The sequence below is a fragment of the Pectinophora gossypiella genome, chromosome 18, assembly GCF_024362695.1.
Source record: "Pectinophora gossypiella chromosome 18, ilPecGoss1.1, whole genome shotgun sequence".
Taxonomy (NCBI): Eukaryota; Metazoa; Arthropoda; class Insecta; order Lepidoptera; family Gelechiidae; genus Pectinophora; species Pectinophora gossypiella.
This window is the reverse complement of record NC_065421.1, coordinates 7,643,769-7,663,376: the sequence shown is the minus strand read 5'-3', so window position 1 is coordinate 7,663,376 and position 19,608 is coordinate 7,643,769. Positions and strand designations below refer to the sequence as shown.

The following is a 19,608-nucleotide window of genomic DNA, read 5'->3' as shown; positions in this document are numbered from 1 at the left end:
GGACACGTACAGAGGATGAAGCATAATAGAATTGCGAAAGCGGTGTACAAAGCGAAAGTTGATAAGAGCTGGCAAAGAAAGACAAGAATATGATTTACACTGAACCGGCGTGCGTGTATGAAGCGATCGATGAATGTGGGGGAGGCAAGAGAAGTGTGTCAGGAAGCAAATGGAATTTTATAGTCTCTGCTTACCCCGGTGGGAAATAGGCGTGAGTTTATGTATGTATAGACGACCTGCCGATTGCTGCACGGGTACCACAGAGGTCGTTACATATGAGAGCATCGATATAGTATCTATTAATCTAACAGACACAGATATTTTTTCATTCAAATTATATCTTCGATATGCAGGGCAATGCACCGACACAATACGGGTGGCCGGGAGAGATAGCTATGATAAATTACTCTTTTGACACACTACGCTACGTTCGGCTACGATCGATTGTTTCGATAAAACACACTTCATAAATCAATTTCTAACTTCGTACCGGATTAAACTAAACCTAACGCTTGTTTTAATAAGATAAGCGATCCTTTCAGTTCGTGTAAATAAGCTCCAATTAGTTTTAGAACACCGAACTCTTGTAAATTGGGTTACGATCAGTATGTATCAGTGGATCCCTTTTGTAAGTTTACTTAGTAAAATTCCTTGTACGAGTACATGTATTATTCCATGTAATGGTTGATGGTTGCGATGATTGCGAGTGTGGAGTATCACCACAAACTATGGCTCACCTTTTGTGCTGTCCTAAGTGCCCTAACATATGCACTATTAAAGACCTGTACGAAGCCACTGACAATGCCGTAAGCGTGGCCAATTATTGGTCAGCAAAAATTTTGTTTCGATCGCCATCGACTCGCAAAGAAGAAGAATGTTCGGTTTCGGAACGGAAAGAAAATAGTCTATTTTCTCGTACAAGGGTAAAGTTCGATGCTCATTAATATAACGTGTTGGTATGTCATAGACTAAGATCACAAAATTTATCCTCTCAGACGTCGCCCCGTGGTGAGATTCGCGTTCAACTGGGCACCCTCAGGCCTCATCATTTACCTAGCTTTACCTAGCTTTAGGAGGAGCTCGGTGGCGCAGCGGTAAACGCGCTCGGTCTGCGATTGTTGACGTAAAGCAACTTTCGCAGAGGCCGGTCATAGGATGGGTGACCACAAAAGAAAAAGTTTTCATCTCGAGCTCCTCCGTGCTTCGGAAGGCACGTTAAGCCGTTGGTCCCGGCTGCATTAGCAGTCGTTAATAACCACCAATCCGCACTGGGCCCGCGTGGTGGTTTAAGGCCCGATCTCCCTATCCATCTATAGGGAAGGCCCGTGCCCCAGCAGTGGGGACGTTAATGGGCTGGTGATGATGATGATGAAATGCTATCCGAGGCAAAACAACGAAAAAACATGCCTGTCAAAAATAAAATTCTTGGCAGTTTTCTTCCGGAAAAATACCGTTGATATCTGTTCTAAAGTAATGATTAGCCATTATACTGACAATAAATAAGTTGGTCGGTAATCCACATAAAACTAATGGGGTGAACGGCGTCAACTGGAGTGAAAACTTGCGATAAAAGTAATCAAAGAGCCGTTAAATAATTTTAGCGCCAATAGCCGCCCCATTCAACTCAGAATAATTGATTCACTAACTTATTTATTGCGCAGGAATTGCTATAATTTGAATCGCGTTTGGTAAGTAGTAAGGTTTTCTTGCAGAGTACTACGGAGACAAAAGGATGGCGTCGAATTTCATTGATTTTTTTTTTATTCAAACGTGGCTGACGGAAAAAGAACAATCGTAATTTAAACAAATAACAATAAATCAAATGAATAGTCTACAACAATTTTAAGACGAGTATTTAAGGTCTCATGACCCAAAAACTTACCTGTGTTGAAACTACTAAACCTATATGCCGTGTCAGGAATAGATCCCAACACTCTTTGTTCAGGAGATGGCAAAATTTCCGAGTAAACTTATTATAATAATACTTAATTAACTTTTACTTCTATAAACAGAGTAATAAAGCAACATGAAACACTGTTTAATATTAATTTGTAATATCAAAATATGAATTCAGAATGTAAATTTATCGAAAGTCCGTGCAATGAAAAGGGGATGCACTGATAAAATTGGAAAAATATTAAGTCCAATTTTCTGTTAATTTGTTTTTCAGACAATATGAAACGATTGTTAACAAGTGTGAAAGTCACTACCGTAGCTTTATTTTACATGTAGGTAATAAAATGATGAAATGTTGACTGTTACGATAGTCTACACACGGGACAAGCGAACTATGGCGTGGGCGGGGTTTAATACAAAATTCAAAAGCAAATTATATCATTGAATACAATAAAAATACATAATATTTATTTAGTTATTATATTTATTTATTTTCCATATATTTTTTTTCATTATATCCTTGATCTAAATACGAGTACGTGGTTTGAATGATGCCGTTAAACCACAGAGGTTTGTCTCGGCACCCATTCGTCGCATTAAAACAGAAAAAAAAAAAATAATACAGAAAACATTGAAAGGAGTATCTTTTTTTTTTTGACGTGACTTATTGTAGATTTGCCGCAGATGGCATTAACTACTTGGCCGGACAAATGGGGAGCGCTGAAGGCTCTCACCCGGTACAACGTTTAAGACAACAGGCCTGAGGGTGCCCAGTTGGGCGCGAACCTCGGCTCAGGGCGTCGTCTGAGAGGAAAAATATTTGAAAGAATTAATCGACCCTAGTGGGTCGATAGCGATAAGCGCTTAATGAGGGAAATCGTCGACCACGCCGGCGGGGTCGGTATCGGGGTCCTGAAGTGTTTGATGTCGCGAGCTGATTGGCTGCCTCTATGGCTAGAGTAATCGGATCGTCGGGATCGTATATTACGTCCTTCGGACGCCGATACTTTTCAGTACCGTCCCTAAGCGGGATGTAATCGGAAGCCGCAACTACCAGGGGATTCGGGTGGTGCGGAGCAGAATCGAAAAAACGTTTGGAAGCTAATTTGAGCCATTGGGCAATGGTTGGCAGACCTAGGTCAATGTGCAGATTTTCATTGCGAAGGAACCACGGAGCTCCCGTGGCTTTCCGCATGAAACGATTTTGTATTACCTGTAGACGGTGGATTTGAGAGGGACTCGCATGAGCGAAAACTACCCCTGCATAGGTCATGATCGGACGGATGCAAGTCGTGTAGATTTTCACCTTATTCCTAAGGGACAATTTACTTCGCTTGTTAAGAAGACAATGAAGACGGCCCATTACAAACGCGGCGCGATCGCGCACACGTTTGATATGGGCCTTGAAAGTAAGACGTCTATCTAAGACTACGCCGAGATATTTGACTTGCTCTTCCCAAGGGATCGGCTTGCCAAACATCTTAATGATTTTAAGTTGACGGCGTGACCGTGGCGTGTTATAATAGCCCTTTGAAAAGTACACCGCTGCACTTTTCTCCGGGTTTACCTCGATTCTCCCTTTGCGAAACCACTTGCCCAAGGCATTGGCCGCGCGTTGGAGGATTCCGGTCATCATAACTCGACCGCGGCACGAAGAATAGATGGCTGTCATCATCATCATCAATTTAAGAGCCACGCTCTTGTCGGTGTAGCATTTTCCATTCCAGTCTATCAAAGGCCATTCATCATCCGCAAATAAAGCTAATTCGGTTTTAGGGGATTTGGGAATGTCACTAGTATACAATGAAAATAGTAAAGGGGAGAGAACGGAGTCCCTTCCACGCGGTAGCGAAAGGTTCGATTTGAGAGGAAGTCTCGTATGATGTGCACGAGACGGTCTGGCACTCCCAGTGAATAAAGCTTGTAGATCAAGCCGTTGTGCCAGACTTTGTCGAACGCTTTCGCCACATCGAAGAAGAGCGCTCCCGTAGCGACAGGTTTTTTTAAGTTTAATCTACTAGAGATATGTTCAACAATACGGTGCACTTGTTGAACGCAGGAGTGTTTGGTTCTAAAACCAAACTGCTCTGGTGGAATAAGACTATTGGATTCGGCGTAGTCCCGTAATCTAGCAAATATGAGCCGCTCATAAATCTTCCCCATGGTATTGAGGAGACTTATAGGGCGGTAACTGGAAGGTTCGTTTTTAGGTTTCCCAGGCTTTGGTATACCAATTACAATTGCTTCTTTCCACTGCTGTGGAAAGACGCAGTTGCTCATGGCGACGTTGAATATTGCCGTTAGTAAGCAGATGAGGGGAGCACCGAAGTTTTTAAGGACACGATTCGTGATACCGTCTGAGCCAGGGGCTTTTCGGGTATGAAATCTTTTGATGATACCTAGTACCTCTTCCTCAGTAACCTGTGGAAGAGGAGGATCGGTGGGAGGTACAGAAGCCCTACGCTGAACTTCAGAGTTCACCGTCGAGAGGTGCCTACGATCGATAGGGAGAGTACTGGGCGAACATTGGGCTTCGAGACTGTCGGCAAGGCATTCGGCTTTTTCGTCATCGTCAAAAGCGGGGGGTTGGTTAGGCCTATTGAGAGGAGGAGTAGGAACAACCGTATCCTTTTGAAGAGACCTAGACAGCTGCCAGATGGCCTGGTGGTGGGGCTCAATGCCGCTCAAAAGATTATCCCACCGATTCTGTCGCATGTCATTAATACGTTTTCTTACAGTATGCTGCAAGAGACGCAAATGACGGCGACATTCCTCGGTGCGATTGGAATCATATGCGCGGGTGGCTGCGTTTTTCTCCGTTAGCAGATCACGGATGTCGGTAGGCAGTTTCCAGCGATGGTCTTCCATCTCCGGAACCTGTTTTGAACTTTCATTCAAAACCGACCTCACGTGATCCGTGAGGGAGTTAATAGCTGTCGAGGCCTCCTCTAAGGAGGCTATTTCTACTGGGAAAAGGAGTATCGACAATCCACAAATGAACTCAAAAAACACACACAGCGCACTGTCGTACCGAGTAGGCATAAATGCCAATCAATGCGGCGAATATTATTGTATCTACATTGTATTGAATACAATATTAGATACTTCTGTCTCTTTATTTAAGAGCTGCGCTCTTGTCGGTGGAGTAATTTGTCATTCCTCTCTTCTTCCCGCCAAATCCTTCACCTCCTGATACGACATGACCTGCACCTTCTCTTTTATTTGTTTCATAAATGTTCTCCTAGGTCTACCCTTTCCTCTCTTCCCTTCAATTTTTCCTTCTATAATGTTTGTTATAAATGAATCGTGTCGTATCAGGAGGCCAATCATATTAGATACTTACACCTTAAAATACAATTCATCATTATGTTGAGCAGAAACTTCTATTAAATAATCGTCTGTTTTAGTGCGCATTTTTACTGTTTCCTTCTTTCGCGACTGTGTGCAGCGTCCTTTGCAGTTTTATACTATAGTATATTTTTTTAAATCGCCATTGTGACATACATCTCACACATAACTCACTCGTAAGTCGTAAACCTTAGTAGGGCACCACTCGCCCATATAATCGAAGATCGGTCCAGAGTGAACGTCAAAATATTTGTTTCATTTTTTCGCTTCCTCGAAACAGTTTTCAAATTTATGACACTCTACTCGTCTAGTGTTTGGGCCCAAGGGGCTTAACCTGAAATGGACGCGCGGCCGGCGAGAAAATATATTTTCGAGTTACTGGTTCATAAATAACTGTGGAGTGACGGGGCGATGATAAACTCAGGCCAGGGTTCATCGCACGTCGCTTACTCACTGTTGGCGAATGCGAAACTCTAATGTAATTTTCCGGCTTATAAATTCCTAGTGAATTTAATGGGTTTCTAATATTCACAGCGTCTAGGGGAATATACTTTCACTAAAGTTTCATTACTACTATTAGTGGTTGTGATAAAGATATTTAGGTAAGTAAACTGAAATTGCTGATAAAATTAATACATATTAATTAAACTTCTCTTGTCGCTTTGTGAGTACTTAAATGTTGTATTTGTACCCGGGTAGTGGCAACAGGCTTACCCCCTATGGAACTTTAAACATAGTGAGTTTAGTATATACATCTGCCTTCCCCTTACGAGGTAAAAGCATGATTATTATTGCGTATGGCAAAAAGCATGATGTTATATTATAACGCTATATTTTATCTGTTGTGCAACTAAACGCTTTGTATTGAATTGTAAATATTTTTTTTTTATATTATAACAGTTGTCAATGTCCTGCACGATCCAAAAAGTCGATTTTATCTTTCACTGTTCGCAAATATAACTGCGCTTTCAATCCAATAACAAACAAAGTCCTCGTTCAGCAAAACTTAACCCACGTTTCATTGGACTTTAGTATTTTGTAGAGAACTCTGGACTAGCACTAAATACTGTTTTCGAACTTCTTTGTCCTTTGTTTACTAGAAAAAGATCAGAATTTCTCTAACTGCAGGCGAGTAGAAGTTTTAATTGCTTTGGAGTAAGTCCTCCACACCTCGCCGGGATTGGCCAACTTATTCGGAATCTAGATTGACTCTCATTTGCCTAAAAGGTTGGAATGTTTACAAGCAGCTTAGGATTTAAGGAGTCGGATTGTCTTAGTTGCACGATTGGATCCGAGAAAGCCATTCCTGAACTATTTGTTTGGGGTTAACAAATCTATTTCTGGAAATGGTAGTGATTTAATTGTATTCATCAGGGTCCCGTGGTAGCATTGTGAGGTCGCAGTTTGCAATCCACGAGCTTAAACCAATGATATTCGAATTTCTTTTCGAATTCAAATTTAGATCGTTCTTAATTATCGCTCATTAATTCATGTTTGGATCGTAGAGAGTTGATATCACGTGGTTTTCAGGATTTGTGCCCTGTTAAAGGCAATGACCTCTCCCCGTATTACATGAGGCTTAAACATAGCTGGCGAGAGGATGGGTGTACTATATACCTCCGCTTACCCCTTCGGGGATAAAGGCGTGATGCTGTACTTGAGGAAACCCCCATACCAGAGAAATGTGTTTTTGGAGGTAAGTTACCTAAATTTTCAGACAGGCAACTAGTTTCTTTGAACTTTATAGTAACTCATTAAGTATTACTCCCAGAAACTTTGCAATATTTATTGCTCATTAGGCGTATGTAAAGAGTTTACTGAAATAAATGTACGTAAACAAACAATAACATAAAGCCACGGTTCGTACCGCCTCGCACATTCAAGTCAAACCCCGCGCAACAGCGAAAGGGAAGTATTTGTGACTAAGTTTACGATTCGCCGCAGGTGTGCGCGAGCTATAAATTGTCAAGCGAATAACGAGTGCATTTATTAACACTAATAAAGTAGAACGTGTTACCTTTAGAAGTATTGTTTAACTTTTGTAAGTTGAGGACTTCGGTATAGGTACAGGGACTAACACATTGAGTCGGAAAACTTTGACGCGTCAATTTATAAAAGGTTTTACGTAAGTACCTACCTATAATTTATGCTTTGTTGCATTTTTCAATTATGCCGTGTTGTGATTAAAATAATTGTGTGTTTAACATTAACCTACCGCTGCCGGGTCTGCATGACAATTGCGCCGCGCGCGGCGCGAATTATATCAAAGCCTTCGACTAATAGCCGTTTGACGGTAGATAGCATTCGTATCGTTTATTGGTCGAAGCGCTCAATATAATTCGCGCCGCGCGCGACCCGTTTGTCATGCAGACCCGGCTGGAAAACATACGGCATTTTTTATTAATAGGTAAGTATAATACAAATAAGCGGATATTTAGAGAAAAGCAATGTAAGTACTAATACTTACAATTAATAAAACGTGAACTCTGATAAATTAATTTCACAGAGAGTAATTGTATTATGATTAAAATTTGTGATAGATGCCGTTATCATAAGTTTTTAACTTTTATTCTTTGTCATGTATAGTATGCGGCATCCGTGTTAGAATCGGGTACCGTAAAATTTTTCTTAGGAAGAAAATTGGGTAAGTAAACAGGTAGGTACAACACTAAGGTGGTTACGAGGCAATACTAGGAGGTAGGACTAACAGTTGTGCCAAATTCACACGTCGCCGAGAAATACGACGTGCCTTATTAGTCCGCTTGTACGGCGGTACACGACGCGATACGACGTCTTACGGTGCCACGACGTTTAGCGGGAAAAGTATGTGGGACAGAAAACTGGGGTAAGCAGAGATGCACTTACGTAGATAGTTTGTGTTGGTATTCTTCGGCTTAAAAGTTTCTTGACGTTAACATGCATAAACTCAGCCTGTATTCTTTCATGGAGTGGGCAGAGCCACAAATAATCAGAGATAACTTACCACTGCCTTTAAGTACAGCAGTTGAATAAATAAACATAAAATGAGTCTACACGTAAATGTCCCACTGCTGAACACAGGTTCCTTAACATGTGTCGTTACTGCACTAGTTATTATTTATATATTTATTTATACTTTAAATACTTTCCCTAAAATAAATAAATAAATTATTCAACTTCTTCTATCGTGTGAGTTATGAGGTGAGTTACCAACCTCATCAACCCTGGTGTCAGGGTTATTATTGAACCGCCAAAGGCCCCTGACAACTAGGATTGATTCATCAACTAGATAGTTATTGTACACCTCTACCTACTCCTTCGGTGTGTACATATGTGTGTGTGAGTGTGTGTGTGGGTGTGTGTGGATGTGTGTATATAAATACTACATGGCACGCTACATCCCTTCCCAACCCCCACCACATGCCAATACTACGACTATATATGTATCAGTGATAATCAAGAGTCAATCATTCTTAGTGTATCCTCGCATAGCCTCGCAGGTAACAGGAAAACATATAATGTAAAATATTAGTGCTGAGTCATGCAAATACTAAATGCTATGAGACTAACAAAATGGTTCACTAATAACCGCGTGTAGACGAGCTTCCAAAACGAACATCGTAACAGTTATTAAAAAATAAATAACATAATACTTATAGAAAAATTTGATGAATTCAGTACATGTCGAACGTTGGTAATGAACAAAAGAAGAGGCAAATCGGCAACAAATACAGGAAGTAGTACATACATCGTCAAGTTAACAGCCACGCTTTTGTCGGTGTAGCATTTTCCATTCCAGTATATCAAAGGCCAATTCCTTGACTATAAGACACGACGTTACCTTTTCTTTAATCTGTTCCATGTAAGCTCTTCATGGTTTTCCCCTTCCACATAACATACTTAAGCTAAATAGCCTATATATTATACGTACATCTCACTGCTGTACCTATAATATATAGGCTATTTAGCTTAAGTGCAAAAGCCTCCAATCAACCGGAAGGGGTATACTCTACTATGGTGGAGTATACTCCGCTATACAATAGCCACGTTGCTTGACTGTTGATTGGTGGTGTCTGGTGGTCTTCTTCTTCTGATCCTTTTGTCCCCTGTTGAGATGTAGACCTTGAATAAAAGATTTCCACTACTGACTGTCTGGATCTGTATCTGGTTGGTAGAAGTGTTTGATTCGAAATAAATAATCGCAATAAACGTGTGAGCGACCAGTCGCCCGTCTGCGCAGTGAGATGACACTGCACAAGCACCCACTCGACCCTTATCACCATTTAATCAGATGACAAAGCATCGGAATTGCCCAAGCTCCGCCGAAGTCGGGTACCCGCAAATTCTATTACTACACTTACCTTAGATTCGGATGTCAGCTACGGAATTAGTTAGAGATAACTTTGAGTAACATTTCTATTGTCTATGACTCAGTAAGACCTTGGAAGCTCTCCATTTTGTCGGATTATAATAGGAGTAGGTACCTATTTACTTAAAATAATAGCATTTGCCACAAATACCTATGACTATAGTGGACGTCAAATTATTGTTTACTATCTCTCTCTCTATTTAAGAGCTGCGCTTTTGTCGGTGGAGTAATCGCCATTCCTCTCTTCTTCCCGCCAAAACCTTCACCTCCCGATACGACACGTCCTGCACCTTCTCTTTTATTTGTTTCATAATTGTTATCCTAGGTCTACCCCTTCCTCTCTTCCTTTAAATTTTTCCTTCTATAATGTTTGTTATAAATTAATCGTGTCGTATCAGGTGGCCAATCATATTTCCTCTCCGGTTCTCTATAGTCTTCAATATGGTTCTCTTTTCTTCAACTCTTTCCAGCACTTTTGTTTACTATAAAATGTAATAATTATTTACTATAAGACGATGTGTGCCTTATCTTTGATTTGATCTCTTCTTGGCCTTCCCCTTCCTCTCATTTCTTCTATGATGTTTTTATTAAGTACTGTTGTTAGGCAGACAGCTTGATTGTCACAGTTAAATACAGGGTATTAGTGACATCGTAACGAAAACTTTGAGGGATGATTCAGGACATGATTATAAGTTGATATCAAGTAGGATATTCCGTCGCAAAAGTATAGAACTGAAAATATCTAAAAAAACACACAAATTTTCATGAATTTTCCGACAGGAAATTCTACTTGATATCAATTCGGAATCATGGTCTGAATCATCCCCCTTAGTATACGTTACGAAGTCACTAACACCCATACCTACTTGTATGGCTATCTGTATGTACTTGCACGGGGTGTTGGTGACATCGTAACAAATATTGAGAGGAATGATTCAGCTCATTATTCTGAGTTAATATTAAGTGGAATTTTCCACCGCAAAAGTATAGAATTCAAAATAATTAAAAAAAAAACTAAAATATAAATCATGAATTTTGCGACGGAAAATTCCACTTGATATTAACTCAGAATCATGGCCTGAATCATCCCCCTTAGTATTCGTTGCGGTATCACTAACACCCTGTATAAAGTAAAATAAATAAAGCAACCTCGCTCGGCGCGTTGCTGTGGGCGCAGTAATGTTCCGTGTTTTAGCACCTCCAATAGCAAAGCTAGTTGACTCTTGTGCGAAACTTGTGCAACTTACGACTTCCTGCCCGACACATATGCGGTACCTATTTTACTGGCAACTTAATGTCTGTCGACATATACGCAGGTAATATACAGCTTTTTAAACATATAAATACATTTATGTACTTAATATACTCACACATCCCTCACGCTTGTAATAATACTAAATGGTGGACATAAAAATCAAATATAGAAGTAGTTCGGACAGGGATTTTACCGTACGTCAAGGTTATCCCCCTAACATAATTCCGGTCCGCTTAGGTACCTAACCTGGAGATTTGACAGGTCCGGTTTTTTACAGAAGCGACTGCCTGTCTGACCTTCCAACCCGTGAAGGGAAAACCAGCCCAATACAGGTTATGTCACATACCTCCGAAAATGTTGTGTTTTAGGTATAAATGATGACCCTTTTCATTACACCCAGGTACAACTACATCTTCCACTCATTATTATTCCGATCAAAATAAAGAAAAGCAATATAGGTAACAACATAACTCTATACATAATGTGATATACCTAAATATCAAGCTACAATTATTTTGATATATGCTTCTGCAATTACATTGTATTTTGAATAAATATGTAAGTACCCCAGGTAATGACAAAACAGGTAATTATCACGTTAAATCTCAACAGCGCTATGTACGTCAGCGCCAGGAACGTAGCCTGGAAGTCTCTCATTAAGGCGCGCGGGCATACGACCGCGCCAGGCTCGGTCGGAAATCTGTTGTACGGTCACGAGCATTAATAAGTACGTATACACTTTGGTACCATGTCACATTGACTTTTTTGACATATTGAACTGTAAGTCTCATCATCATCAGCCCATTAACGTCCCCACTGCTGGGGCACGGGCCTTCCCTATGGATGGATAGGGAGATCGGGCCTTAAACCATCACGCGGGCCCAGTGCGGATTGATTGGCACGGAGGAGCTCGAGATGAAAACTTTTTTTTTGTGGTCACCCATCCTATGGCCGGCCTTTGCGAAAGTTGCTTTACTTCAACAATCGCAGACCGAGCGCAAGTCTGTAAGTCTCACTAAATGTCAAATATGTTAGTGCGACAGAGTCCTAAAGTGGGTACATTATATTGCTCATGACTGTACTTACCGTACTGTGTGGGTTGCTGTATTTTTTTAACAATTTGGTTACTAGCAAATGGCCCCGATTCCTGCAGACACCTCCCAATTTTATTTTAAACTATACCCGTCATTTTCTTATCCGACCAAAATAAGGGTAAGGGTAAGGGGTAAGGGACGAATGATTCACAACTGTTAATTTTAAAATGAAGCATCTCGCTCATATGCAATCCGATTGACATGTGCTGTCAATTTAATTCTGTCGGGTTATTGGGGTATTTTAAATTCTTCCTATTTACATGTGTTCCATAAGTTTTATGCGTGTCAATTACCCGTCCCTTTCCTTTTCGGCGGATAAGTAAATGACAAGTATGACTTAAAGTAAAATAAGATGGTGTGTACAGTCATGAGCAATATCATGTACTCACTTTAGAACCTTGTCGCACTAACATATTTGACATTTAATGAGACTTACGGTTACATTTCTCAAAAAGTTAATGAGACATGGTATCAAAGTATATACATAGTACTAGTGACTGTACTTGAATCGGCACCATGATACACTACGTATTTAATATAGGAACATATTATTTTCCAGGTAAGAAAGTGCTTGACTCTCCATTTTAGTTTCTAATAAGCTTTGAAAATAATTGAGACAGTTTAATAACTTGAAGATGTCTACCTGTCTAGACTACATCTTGAACTTGAGTTAATGAAGTCATCTGAAACCACTGTCAATATTACCATGACTTTCCTTTGATGTAATTTTTAAGATGTAAATAAGTTTTGTAGTAAAGAGATGAACATAGATCATAAATTAAATAAATGAACCGACCCAATCATTTGACAACATGCCATGAATAAAATTATAGTTGTATTATAATTAAGGAAAACATGAAACAGTAGGACTCGGGCCCTGTGCTGGGAGGTTTTCAGGCCACGTCTTTCCCTCAGCGTTACAGAATCCGATGTGGTAGTAGTTTTACAGCTAGTTACATAATATGTAATTTATTTATTTTTTTGACGTTCAAAAAGCGCTAACTTTGTAAGCCAATAAAACTTTGAAAACTAAATATATATATATATTTAGATATTAAATTCAATATAATACAACTATAATTTTACTTACCTAGAAATTGCCTTTAAAATAATAGAGGTTATACTTTGTAATAAAGCCGTTTACTATGCTATGATTTTAGTTCTTTGTTACTAAATAGGTAGCTGATTAAGTTTTCTTAGTATGCAATAAATTCTTATTTCTAAAGTAAATAGTAAATAAAATATTGTATGAAGGCATATAGGGTAACTGCACCAGAATATGGTGCTTAGTATATAATAAATCGCATGCATAAAGATTACAAATTCTTCTGAAAATTCAATAAATTTATCGGTGTCTGGCGTATCACACGCGGAAACCTCGTATCATAGGAAATTGGAAATGAATTCCTTTAAGCCTCCAATTACATCAATCGAGAATATCGAATTTTCGCCGGCGTAGGAGTACGTTTCACGTTGGTCTTTTTTTTCGTCTGCTCGTACTTTATGTCTTCGTTAGCTGGTATCTAATGTTTGACGTAGCTACACATGCATTTATTATTATTGTATACTTGTATTTGTGATGATGATGATGATACTTGTAATTAGGATAGAGTGATTGCACCCTTTCGCAGATGATGGACAATTGTTATATACCATGGGCTGATCCCTTGTCACCATACATTTCACAATATATATCGTCACTGGAAAGGCAACTTTACGTAAGCGCCAAAAGGCCATTTCGAGAAAAGGCCGTTTAAAGTTTTTCTTTTTCGTTTTTTTTTATCATAACTTTTTATCCAATTATCCAATTTAGATAACGTCAAAATAAGGTAACATTCTTTTTTTTAATTTTCTATGTCCAGCAATACATATTATCATAACAGTTGGATTGCTATTTTGGGATATAGTGTCGCTTACGTAAAAATGACCTCAGTTTACAGTAAAGCAAATTTACTTAACCGCCATCAGTTCTGCCCGCCCCGTTAGGGATTACGGGCGTGAGTTTATGTAAGTAGAACTGGGGGGTTAAAAAGGCCTCATCAAAGCAATTTCTAAAAAAACAATATTGCTTTTTCACATTTGTTGGCATTGCGCAATTACTTTTAATAATAATAATATCGTTAATTGAACATAGAATTACAATTTTACAATATTAAAATACAGACAACTATAATATGATATGCTCTAGATATGCGCCGGTCCCTGCACTAAGCATTGTATCGCAGGGGCCACATTACGAATTCGTATGTTAGGATTTATATCTATAATATATTTTCTAGTTTTAATAGCCTCCATGGTTGCGTTTTTAGACCGTAGGGCTTACGATCTGGAGGCGCGGGTTCAATTCCCGATGGAGACATTGTTGAAATTACTCTGTGACGTCCTTTCTTTGGTAAGGACATTGTAGTCATCTGATTGTCCGAAAGAATAAAATGATTCTGTACTTTGGAGGGCACGATAAGCCGTTGGCCGTGGCTATTGCCTGTAAGAACACCTCAACTAACCCGCAATGAAGCAGCGTGGCGAAGTATGCATACTCACTGCAGTCTCACCGGTCGGTTGAGGGGAAATCTTTTCCCAGACGGGTGTACGCTGTATATGTATCAGAGTTGGAACCTTGAATATGAAAATAACACACTGTAATAAAGTTCTAAGTATCTCTATACTTAGAACATTATTACAGCGTTTTTTCTTTTAAAAATAAGTTTCAGCAATACTACGTGTACTTACTTTAATTTCTTTTTCTAAACTATACAAGTTAAAGATTATAAAGGTATATATAAAAAAAAACGTTTTATAGATAATTTTATCAGCATTCTTTCATTAAACTATACATTAGTAACATTTAGGGTTGATGGGTTCGGTAATTCACCTCACAATCCACACGATAGAAGAAGAGGGTAACATTTTGAGTCCTTTTTATTAGTTCGAAAGTTTACCGTGTACTTGAAAAGTTATTATTTTAAAAGTGTACCTAGTTTTGCAGACTTATGTTTTTATTATATTCAAAGAAATCAGTCTACTACATAAACTGCCTATATACGTCCCACTGCTGGGCACAGGCCTCCCCTCAATCAACCGGAGGGGGTATGGAGCATACTCCACCACGCTGCTCCACTGCGGGTTGGTGGAGGTGTTTTTACGGCTAATAGCCGGGACCAACGGCTTAACGTGCCCTCCGAAGCACGGAATCATCTTACTTTTTCAGACAATCAGGTGATTCAAGCCTGAAAAGTCCTTACCAAACAAAGGACAGTCTCACAAAGTGATTTCTACAATGTCCCCATCGGGAATCGAACCCGGACCTCCAGATCGTGAGCCTAACGCTCTAACCACTAGACCACGGAGGCTGTTAGCCCACGGAGGCGGTCTACTACTTAGCCTGTATCCACTCACTGCTGGGTATAGGCCTCCTTTGCTTCCCGCCCCCCTTTCCAGTCCTGTGCAAGTCTCATCCATTGCTTACCGGCATAAGTGACAGCAATATCACTTAGTATTATTGTATAACCGTATTTTATATATTTTTTTAAATAACGTCTAGGGCCTGGAGCCGAAGTTTTTTTTGCAGCTTCTTTTCCTTGGCTATACAGGTTGTGAGAAGCTGCAATAGTTTTAGGCGGATGAGATGTTCGTTATGTAAAAATTGACGATTCAAAGTGTAACTATGTTATCTATTGAATAAAGATATTTTTGAATTTGAAAGTCACCGAGTTAACCTCATCTGCACGCGGCGCATCCTGCTGTACAACAAACGAGGCTCTGATGGAAAACTCACCTAAACACCCTGGCTAGCGAGGTGTTTTATGGCTAATAATCCTCTCATGATTTAGACGTCGCGACGATGCTCGAAAGACGCTAGTGTGAGGGGGGTCCCTAAATATTATTAATAGTCAATATATTACGTTATATGTTTCAATATAACGTATAAAAGAGATTTTTATATAGAAAGCAATAATGCTTCAACCGTCAACGGTGAGCTCCAGAAATAGCAATTCTTTATAGCCTTCATAAAAATCACCATAATATTCGACAGCTAAGGCAATCCGAATGATTTTATTGTCAGATCGCCATTAAACTGTAATAAATAAATGTCTGTCAGAGTTGTAATTTCGCTACATAATCATTTTCATAATAATAAAGTAAGTAAGAATCTATTGTAAATTAACGGTTTTTAGTTCTGATAGACTGTAGTATTATTCCTTATTCTATGGTTCTGGGTGGTAAAATAACCACATTGACGCAATTTGCCTAAGAAAGCAGTATTGCTATTTGACTTTTGTTTGATGACATTACCCTGTTACTTTTTAATGCGCTAAATGTAACAGTACAAGCTCATCTTGGCGGGGGTACTCCCGTGCCCCAAGACATTGCTTTTTAGATGAATTGTTTCAAAATATAGCCCCGCACACGTTTTCATCACCTATCATATATCACTATATTCATCATCACCAGCCCATTAACGTCCCCACTGCTGGAGCACGGGCCTTCCCTATGGATGGATAGGGAGATCGGGCCTTAAACCACCACGCGGGCCCAGTGCGGATTGGTGGTTATTAACGACTGCTAATGCAGCCGGGACCAACGGCTTAACGTGCCTTCCGAAGCACGGAGGAGCTCGAGATGAAAACTTTTTTTTTATTGTGGTCACCCATCCTATGACCGGCCTTTGCGAAAGTTGCCTAACTTCAACAATCGCAGACCGAGCGCGTTTACCGCTGCGCCACCGAGCTCCTCACTATATTATTATACACTAAATAACGTTCGTGATCTGGAATAGGGTGGGTCAAGGACAACTTGCAGTCTCTAAGGGCCCTATTACGACGGCCCTACGACGGCCTCCGTGGTCCAGTGGTTGAGCGTTGGGCTTACGATCCGGAGGTCCCGGGTTCGAATCCCGGTGGGGACATATCACAAAAATCACTTTGTGATCCCTAGTGTGGTTAGGACATTACAGGCTGATCACCTGATTGTCCAAAAAGTAAGATGATCCGTGCTTCGGAAGGCACGTTAAGCCGTTGGTCCCGGTTATTACTTACTGATGTAAGTAAGTAGTCGTTACATGAGGCATGTCGGGGGCCTTTGGCGGCTCAATAGTAACCCTAACACCAGGGTTGATGAGGTTGGTACTCCACCTCACAACCCACACGATAGAAGAAGAAGAGGGGCCCTATTTCAGTAGCACACCGCGGTGGCGCAACTGCGGTCACGCCAACGTTAAAATGTATTCAGATGTACAGTCATGAGCAATATAATGTACCCACTTTAGGACTCTGTCGCACTAACATATTTGACATTTAGTGAGATTTAGAGTTCAATTTGTCAAAAAAGTTAATGTGACATGGTACCAAAGTGTATACATATTAATGCTCGTGACCGTACACTACCTCACGTGGTTTGGTTAGGACATTGTAGGCTGATCACCCGAGTATTTGACTGGGTCAATTTTTTTTTTATTTTTTTTTAATAGAAACCAGTCTAAGATGATCGAAAATCAATCTCATTTTACTTTCCGATTTATTTTCGAATTTTATTTATGAATTAAGTAACAATGAGTACGACGTTTGACCGCTTTTATTGATGACGTCACAGGACAGTATTTTCATGCAAACTATAAAGAAAACTTTCGTTTTACATTTCGTAAAAAGTAGCCTATTGACCAAAAGTAAGATGATCCGTGCTTTGGAGGGCACGTTGGTGATACGTTCTTTGATGTTCGTACAATAAAGTATATTTGTATTGTATAGGTGGTAACAGTCAGTACCGGCTTCTATTTACCTAAGTTAGTATGTAGTCGTTATAGGAGCCATTTGAGGGGTCCTTGTCGGCTCAATAGCAACCCTGACACCAGGGTTGTTAAAAAAGTCAAACAGTGACCTCACAACAGACACGAGAAAAAAAGATTACCTACCAACCCAGTATATACGCAACACTGGAAACAATGACAATGATATTCACCTAGAGGTACATTATACAGAGTGCTCATGACGTCATAACAAACACTTTGAAGAATTATTCAGACCATGATTTCGAGTTGGTGTAAAGTGGTTCATCGCAAAAGTATGGGATGTAAAATAATTAAAAAAAGAAACACTTAAGTTGACGTGACTTTTCCGATATGAAATTTCACTAAGTATCAACTCTGGATTATGGTCTGAATCATTCCCCAAAGTTTTCGTTACGGTGTCACTAACACCCGTAAGTGTAAGTGACATCGTAGCAAATACTAAAAGAGATGATTCGGCTTATGATTCTGAGTTAATATCTGGAGAAATTTTAAATGGCAAAAGTGTAGAATTGAAAACACTTAATTAAAAAAATAAGAAATACATGAATTTTGCGTCAGAAAATTCCACCTGATATTAACTCAGAATCATTTTGACTTTCAACAAGTTTATCCATGATAATTACGTCGTCAAAATGATTCAGATTTCTGATTTCATGGCCTGAATCACCCTTAAAGTTTGCGTTGGGATGTAACTGCACCCTGTATACCTATAAGCCGATCCGAACCCAAGTTGGGTCGTATCGATCTTATACTATATGGTACCAATATGTGTCCGGGATAGACTGCACTTGGCATAGTAGAATTATTAATCACACTTCGTAACTTATCGGCCAGGACTTACCGCAGGTAGGTACTCGGTTGTACAATAGTTCAAATCAAATACTTACCCATTATTATACAGAACTTATTTCAATAATCAGACATAACACATGAATGCAGTTGAAGTTGGGCGGCCTTATTGCTCTAGAGCAATTTCTTCCAGGAGCCCACTACCAGGAAACAAACATTTACTAAACTTGGATGCGGGATGCTGCAATTAGAAATAGGTAATAGTGTGTTGTCCTAAGTGCCCTAAAGTATCGATCGCCATCGACTCGCAAAGAAGAAGAAGTAAGTAATTCCTCAGCGACCTGCAGAGATGGGAGCCATCGGTACGGCAATGCAGGACAGAAGAGACAAGTCACAAGGACTGTAACCTGACAGAGGGCAGCAGTAACTGTCAGTACTATTCAAATATACTACTCTGGGCGCCATCCCACCCACGTCAGACAGAGAACTGCGGGGCGGAAGGCAAGACAGAAACGACTGCCCTATGTTTCCTTAAAAAGTAGCATGGAGAATGCTATACCGCCAAGAGCCTCTTAAATTAAGGATGTGATGAAGTTTCGGTGAGAAATAAGCTGAGCCGTTTGTGTCTTGTGTGTAAACAACTTGTCTTTATATTCTTGTTTCCGTGAACAATAAACTGTTAAATATACAAATACATAGTTTTCAATTTTTTCTTTAGTTTCAGTTACTAATAGGGTAGTTATCAAATTTTCAAAATTATGCAACTTTATCGAAATCGTTACAAAGTATTTGTACACTTACATTAAAATGATTCAGGTTGTTGTTAATTGTGTGGCATGTAGAATGGTAATAAAATACAAAGTTGTTGTTGAAAACCTCCTCGTTTTTGAAGTAGATTAAAAGTTTAATGTAATTAATGAATATAAATTACCCAATATATGATTTAGTAATTTGTGTTCCCTACTGAGAAACTAGCATTCGGGCAGTTGTAGGTATTCTTTCTTTTCGCTTTATATTCCACACTAGATCGGGCACTGTAAACAAGTTAGCTCACCTCAAACTTGCCATTCAAAGTTACGCAAAAGGAGGGGCG

At 39.7% G+C, this 19,608-nt stretch overlaps 1 non-coding gene across 1 annotated transcript; it reads left to right on the top strand.

Moving 5' to 3' along the window:
* Positions 1 to 16,775: 16,775 nt before the first annotated feature.
* Positions 16,776 to 16,847, top strand: Trnav-uac (transfer RNA valine (anticodon UAC)). Its single transcript has one exon. It is a non-coding gene; the product is annotated as a tRNA-Val (tRNA).
* The last annotated feature ends 2,761 nt before the right edge of the window (positions 16,848 to 19,608 follow it).